Below are 8,570 nucleotides of genomic sequence, written 5' to 3' on the forward strand. Positions count from 1 at the left end.
TAATTTAGTAGATCCTAGGTGATGTAGATGAGCATTTACCTAGAAACACAAACATCCACAAACATACTTATGCATACTCACTAAAAAACAAAAATATTCAGTGCCACCAGGTGTATGTCTGAAAACTGGGTGTCTGCATCCTTCCTGATTTGCAGGTAAAATTTAATGATGATAATGATAATGAGAACAATTTGAATTCTATTTCTTAAGCTTTGCTATGAACCAACACCATGTTAGGTGCTTTGCATATATTTTCTTATGCTTTCTTCAGCTTACCTTGTTAGATAATGTTCATCTTTCTCATTTTCAGATGATTTGATAGAGATTTGGAGAGCTTATATGACTTGTTTGAGGTCACTTACCTGGAAAGTGGCAGAATTAAGATTTCAAACAAGGTCTGCCATTCTCTAAAACGCAAACTCTGAGTTACTACAGTATGTAATTTTCCCAAGTTAAAAATTTACCACAGAGAGATTTCCCTCCAATTTTTTAGGCACCAACTCTTCCATAAGGCCAAGAAACCTGTAGTTTCTCTCCACTGCCATCACTGCAATACATCAGTAGTGTGCAATCTTTACCATTCAGAAGGTTTCACATCTCAAATCAATCACATTTTATTTTATTCCCATTCACTTTAACCTTTTTTCTTTCTTTTATCAAAAATGTTCAGAATTCCATAACTATATGATGCCTTATAAGCGCCATTTGACTTTAAAACTTCAAATTACCACATTATTATTCATCTGTGGGCATGGCCCCTAGCATAGAAAAAATAGCAGGCAGAAGTTGAGGTCCCACTAACCTGGGAGATCATCTTTGATTTTTGATTTAATATTTGTTAAAAGATGAACCAAACTGGAATGTCAGTAGGTACATTTGAGCACTGCTTCATACTTGATTTAATATTTGTTAAATATTAAAAATATTAAATATGTTAAATATTAAAAATATTTAATAGTTAACAAATATTAAATCAAGTCCAGCTTCTCCAGGACTTTTGTCACTGAGATTCAGAAATATGATTTTTCTCAGTGTTCTCAGTGGAGTAGCGGGGATAGAAATGTTTGCCCCATTCAGGGATGGGGGAACCTTTTGCAACTTTTTTTTTTTTTGAGACGGAGTCTGGCTCTTTTGCCCAGGCCGGAATGCAGTGGCTATCTCGGCTCACTGCAAGTTCTGCCTCCCGGGTTCACGCCATTCTCCTGCCTCAGCCTCCCGAGTAGCTGGGACTACAGGCGCCCACCACCGTGCCCAGCTAATTTTTTGTATTTTCAGTAGAGACCGGGTTTCCCCGTGTTAGCCAGGATGGTCTCGATCTCCTGACCTGGTGATCCGCCTGCTTCAGCCTCCCAAAGTGCTGGGATTACAGGCGTGAGCCACCGCACCCGGCCCCTTTTGCAACTTTTATCCAACAATAGGATCAAAAGCTGAACAGAAGGTGTTCTTGACCTTAATAAATCTTGCCTACAACCCTTGAAGCTGTGCAAAAGTTGACTGAGACAGCTAAATGGGCACCAGGACCTTGTAAGTCCTCCGCTGCCAAATGATGTGGAATTACTGGCTCTAGGAGCATAAGCTTCCTCAGAATCTTGAAGAAAGGCTGCCTGTGCTCCAGGAGGCAGAGAAGTAGAATGAACGTGTGCTTTTAACCACTGTATTTTGCTGTGTTCTGATTGCTACTTTCATAAGATGTATTAGTCCTTTCTTTGAAATATTCAAATTTTAAGGAATAAAGATCTGATCTACAAGTAGGGATGACCACATCTTTTCTTTTTTCTTGGCCAGATTTATTATGTTATAATTTATATAATAAAATTTAAATTTGTGCTCGAATTTAATTTGATGAGTGTTGACAAGCGTATATAGTCATATAAAGACTACTACCACAGTAAAAATATAGAATATTTCTATCACTCCAAAAAATCTTCTCCTCCATTTTGTGATGAATTCACTTCCCTGCCCCTTGGCTCATAGCAACCACTGTTCTGAAGTCTGTTCCAATAGTTTGGTCTTTTCCAGAATGTCATCTACATGCAATTATATAATACGTACTCTTTGTATAAAGTTTTTATTTTGGGATTTATCCATATTTATGCATGTGTTAATAGTCTGTGATTTTTTGAACCATATTTTATTACATTGGTGTACCACCATCTGTTTGTCCATTAGCCAGTAGATGGACATTTGAGCTGTTTTTAATTTTGGGCTATTATGAATAAAGCTATTATAAACTTTCCAGTAGAGGTTTTATGTGGTCAAATGTTTTCATTTTTGTTGGCTTCAGATTGATTTGTACTATGCCTTTCTTCATAAGAAACTGCCAATTTTCAAAGTGTCTGTACCATTTTGCATTTCCAAGAGTTATATATGAGTTTCCAGTTGTTTCTCGTCCTTGTCAACATTTGGTATTGTCAGTTTTTTCAAGTTGAGCCATTCTATTGGCATGTACATCCACATGGTTTTAATTTATATTTCTCTAAAAACAAATGATGTTGAACGTCTTTTCATGTACTTATTTGCTATCCATTTGTCTCCTTTGGTGAAAGGGGTGTCTGTTGAAATCTTTTGTCCATTTTTAAAATTAGATTGTATGTTTTCTTATTATTAAATTGTTAGAGTTCTTTATATACTTTCTGATAAAGTCCTTTATCAGATAACTGTTTGCAAATATTTTCTCTCACTTTTTGGCTTATCTTAACACTTTTTTTCAACAATGTCTTTCAACAGGCCAACATTCTATATTATTTTAAAGTACAAGTTATCAATTTCTCTTTTATGATTTGCACCTTTTGAGTTCTAAGCTAAGAAATTATTACTAAGCCCAAGGGCACAAAATTTTTCTTTTAAAAGTTACATAATTTTATCTTTTGCATTTAGATCAATGAGGGGTCTTACAAAAGTTCATAGAAAATGACTATTATGAAAAAATCTGTGCGTGAATTTTAAATTTTTTTCATACCAAAATAAGCTCATACTAACTTTTTATAACATGTCTTAACAGGATCTAGTTTGAGGAACTAAGAAGTTTAAGACATTAGTTAAAAGAGCCCCATCAGAGCAACATAAATTCTGCTAAAATTAAAACAAAAACAAATACCAAATATATGGTGAAGTTTGGGTGGAAGAATAGTGACTCATTGATGCTTTATGAAAAATTTATGGGGACAATGCCCAGAGAAATTAGCAGTTTACAAATATATAACTTATATTAAGAAGGGACAAGACAAGGTTAAAGATGGAGCCCGCAGAAGCAGACAATCGACATCAATTTGCAAGGAAAAAAATCCATCTTGTTTGGCCCTAGTTGAAGAACAATGATTAACAGCAAAAACAATAGCCAGCACCATAGACACCTCAATTGTTTCAGTTTACAAAATTCTAACTAAAAAATTAAAGTTGGGCAAACTTTCCACTTGATGGGTGCCAAAACAGTTGTGCCAGATCAGCTACAGTCAAGAGCTGAGCTTTCCATGAAAATTGCAAAGAAGTGAGATCAAGATCCTGAGGCATTTCTTTAAAGAATTGTTAACAGGAGATGATACATGGTGTTATCAGTACAATCCTGAAGATAAAGCACAGTCAAAGCCATGGCTACCAAGAGATGGAAGTGGTTGAGTTAAAGTAAAAGCAGACTCATCAAGGGCAAAGATCATGGTAACCTTTTTTTTTTTTTTTTTTTTCGATTCTCGAAGTATTTTACTTGTTGACTTTCTGGAGGACCAAAGAATGACAACATCTGCTTATTATGAGCATGTTTTGAGAAAGTTAGGCAAAGTTTTAGGAGAAAAATGCCCCAGAAAACTTCACCAGAGTCATTTTACATCATGACAATGCTCCTGTTTATTCTTCTCCCCAAGCAAGGTCAATTATGTGAGAGTTTTGATATGACATTATCAGTAATCCACCTTAAGTCCCCATTTAGCTCCTTCTGACTTCTTTTTGTTTCCCAATTTAAAAATAATCTTTGAAGGGTACCCATTTTTTCTTCAGTTAATAATGTAAAAAGGAATGTCTTAAATTTGATTGTGCTTATGTCAATAAAGTTTTTAATTTTATCTTTTAATTCCATTTTTCCATGAATTTTTGAAGTCCCCTTGTACAATCTATTTTAAGTTAAATTTTTATGTTGTGATAAAGGTTATGTTGTGCTGAGGTTTACATTTTACATATATATGTTTAGTTGTTCCAGCACCATTTGTTGGCTATCCTTTCTAAATTAAATTACCTTAGAACCCATGCTGCAAATGACTTAACATATTTTAAGGGGCCTATTTCTAATATATTCTGTATTATGTTCCATTCATCTGTATATTTATAAACAGAAAAAACACACCTGCTCAATTACTATGGATTTATAATTCATTTTGAAATAAGGTAATGTCAATCTTCCAGATTTGTTCTTTCTCTAAGGTATATTAAAATTTTCTTCCCTTTTATTAGTTGTAATTTTTAACTTTTGTGGGTTCATAGTAGGTGTATACATATACAGGGTACATGAGATGTTTTGATACAGTCATGCAATGTGGAATAAACACATCATAAAGAATGGTGTATTCATCCCCTCAAGAATGTACTCATTGAGTTGCAACCAATCCAATTACACTCTAAGTTATTTTGAAATGTATAGTTAAATTATTATTGACTATAGTCACCCTGTTGTGCTATCAAATAGTAGATCTTATCAATTCTTTATATTTTTTGTACCCATTAACCATTCCAACCTCCACCTCTCGACACCTGCTGGCACCCCTGCAACTACCCTTCACAGTCTCTGGTAACCATCCTTCTACTCTCTATGGCCATGAGTTGAATTGTTTTAATTTTTAGATCCCACAAATAAGTGAGAACATGCAATGTTTGTCTTTCTATGCCTGGCTTATTTTACTTAATATAATAATCTCCTGTTCCATCCACGTTGTTGCAAATGACTGGAACTCATTCTTCTTTTATTGCTGAATAGTTCTCCATTGTGTATATATACCACATTTTTTTAAATCCATTCATTAGTTGATGGACACTCAGGTTGGTCTTTATAGGTGAAGTGTGTTTCTTGTAGTCGACAGATTAAAAGGTCTTATTTTTTATTCATTCAGCCAGTCTATGTGTTTTGATTGGAGAGTTTAGTCCATTTATATTCAATGTTATTGATATGTAAGGACTTACTTCTGCCATTTAAAAAATTTGGTTTCTGGTTGTTCTGTGGTCTTCTTTTCCTTCTTTCTTTCATTCACCTCCCACCAGGTCCCTCCCTCAACATTGGGGATTACAATTCAACATGAGATTTGGGTGGGGACACAGAGCCAGATCATATTAGAAGTAGTCACAAAGTTTGAAGACTTTGTAATGTATATTAATGTCTATCAGAAAGCATGAACAATAGAATGAATACTGAAATACACAGTAGTCCAAGTCAGCCCTTGTGTTCTACCACCCATTTCTAATATGATGAACTCAGAAATGCAGTAGCCATAGTGTCAGAGATGGAAGCTGAGCATGGTCCCTAAAGCATGTGTTTCCATTCACTAAGACTGATCTAGCTACTGCTTCTGATGAATGTCTAACTTGCCACAACACAAACTAACACTCTACACTCCAAGAAGATGTTATTCACCAGAAATGGCAATCTTAGTACATTAGATCTCTTCTACCTTAGAAAGTAGCTGTTCATCTTGACTGGAATTAACATATATTCTGCATACGAATTTTCCTTTCCTGCCCATAGGACCTCAGATAGCACACTTCTAAGAATATTCAAAATATTTGATGTATCTGCATCAACAATGAATTGTGCATAACAACAGAGCAGACCAAGGGATCAACTTTTACCAAAGGAGATGTGTTGGTGGGCATATGATCATGGGTGCCATATTACATATGATGCCACCCCAAAACTGCTGCCCTAATGCAGCAAGGGACTAGCCTCTTAAAGACACAGCTGAGATATCAGCTTGGAAATGGTGGCATGTAAAATTTCTAGTAGGTGGAATAAATAAATCCAGAAACTACGGAGGTAGAAGTAGTAGCAGCTTGTAATTATGGTTAATCCCAATAACTTAGGTAGGAAATTTGTGCTTCCATTCTCTACGACCTTAGAATCTGGGGATTGAGAGATTCTTGTTCCCAGAGGAGTAACACTTCCGCCGGGTCCCAGAGTTAGAATTTTCTTTAATTTTATTTTCAGGCTTTTTCTTGCTCACTTCAAGTTCTTTGCACTAAGAGACCAGGGAGAAAGAGAGAAGTCAACATTCGGCCTGGGGTAATTCACCCAGATCATCACTGGGTACTAGGGCTAACAGGAGTAAGAATGAATAAATTCAGTGCCCAGATGATCCATTTAGGAGTCTTTTGGTAATTCTTTACTCAATGTTTATGGTAACTGAACAAGTACAGCAAAGCCTGCTAAAAAATTTTCATTTTCTAATTTACCCAAGGAAAAGTGATCAACTGGAATTCTGGAAGAACCTTAGACGAATGCACTTACTACACAAACTCGAGTGACCCATTTTGTGGACGATAGTGTATGTCATATTTCACTGCCCTAATCTCTCCTTTCATGACTGAGATACTCATTCCTCTAGGTTCTGGGACTGCTGCCTACTAATGGCTCACAGCTGACTACCTCTCCAGACATTAACTTTTGCTGAAGGAAACCACCTCGACCAAGGATACTTCTAGTATTTTGGTGATTACACTGGCTGTTCAAAAGTAAGCCCTTATGTAAATGTTTCTACCATGGTCTAGTTTAAGGTATCAATAATTTAACAACCAGGTAGCGAAATACTGGGTATTTAATAATTGGCTCTCTTGAGCCAGTATAAACAGGTTCCAATACTCCACTGACTTACAGGCTTACGTTACTCTCTTTGGGAGCAGTCTGTATCCAGTGACTACTCAATTCAGGGGTACTGGAACAAATATGAAGGTCTAATCCAGCTCTAGAATCCCGCTGCTACATTCCTTCAGGTTAACCTATTCTCTGCCCAATCTTCCTTCTCTGCCTCTTACAGGTAATTTTGCGGAAAATATTTATAAACTCATTGAACATAAATCTTCATCTCTGAGTGTGTGTTCAGGTTCCCAGACCTAGGACACAGTAACCACTGAATAAATCCCCATGATCTTCTCTCATTAAACATTTATTTCTGGCAATTAAACTTATTTTTTAGGAAGCAAAAAGTGAATGATTGTAATAGATTTTCCACATGCTCTAAGTACCAGTAAAGAGTCAAACAGAATTAATTAAAAAGGCAACAGACAAAAATTTTAGATATGCAAATGCACTGTGCCCATATAGTAGACATGTTCTCATTTAAGACTTGGGATGTGATATGGTTTGGCTCTGTGTCCCCACTCAAATCTCATCTAGAACTGTAATGGCCATAATATCCAAGTGTTGAGAGAGGGACCTGGTGGGGGGTGATTGGATCCTGGGGGCAATTTCCCCCATGCTGTTCTCATGATAGCGCATGAGTTCTCATGAGATCTGACGGTTTTGTAAGTGTTTGACAGTTCCTCCTTCACATGCTCTTCTCTCTCCTGCCTCCATGTAAAGAAGGTCCTTGCTTCCCCTTTGCTTTCCATCATGATTGTACGTTTCCTGAGGCCTCCCCAGCCCTGCAGAGCAGTGAGTCAACTAAACCTTTTTTCTTTATAAATTACCCAGTCTCAGGCAGTATCTTTATAGCAGTGTGAGAACAGACTACTACAGGATATTACCCAGACAAAGTTACATTTCCTTTTCTATGCAGGCTTACATAAAAAGATGTTTAAAAATGTATTCTGAACCCACAATTTTGGAAATGCAAGCAGCATAGTCTAAAATGGAATTTTTGATCTGGTCAGTATGTTTTTTTCACAACAATGTAATAAACAGTTTTATAGAATCTTCATTCCAAAATTCTAAGGGAGTCTAACAAAATAAATAACTTCTCCCGTGTTCTACATCCATCAATAATAGCTTAATTTTTCCAGTATGCTATGAAATGAGAGAGTGTTAAGTCTTTTTCAAAGCATTTGACTGCCAAGTAAGGAAGAATATTGTCAAATGCTCGATTATTAATCTCAAACTTCAGCTACACAGTATTTCTAAATGTGACATTAAATAATTTCTGAGGAAAATACATTTTATACTCATTGGCTTTGAATAGATACCTTTTAACTTCTCATTATTTAAAAATATCCCCAGGATATTATATCCAGAAAAAAATGCACTATTGAAAACAATTTCACAACATTCAGATATATAAAATAATTTTTGAAAAACACGAATAACACTAAAAGTAAAACTTAAATTATTCTGTAAGTCCCTAATAAGCCCATTCCTCACAAATGTTTCTTGCATATACAGTAAGTCCCCACTTAGCATTGTTCATACATCCTTGGATCCTGCATCTTTAGCTAAATGATGTATAATGGAACCAATTTATTTCTCATCAGAATTATAACAAAAAACAATATTGAATGAAACGATATTAGAGAATCTGCTATAATCATTTTGCTTAAACCTGCATTTTCCAAGAATCTATGAATGATGTTAAATGCGGACTTACTGTAATTCTAAAGGCATAGGT

This window comes from Pan paniscus, chromosome 8 (genome assembly GCF_029289425.2).
Source record: "Pan paniscus chromosome 8, NHGRI_mPanPan1-v2.0_pri, whole genome shotgun sequence".
Taxonomy (NCBI): Eukaryota; Metazoa; Chordata; class Mammalia; order Primates; family Hominidae; genus Pan; species Pan paniscus.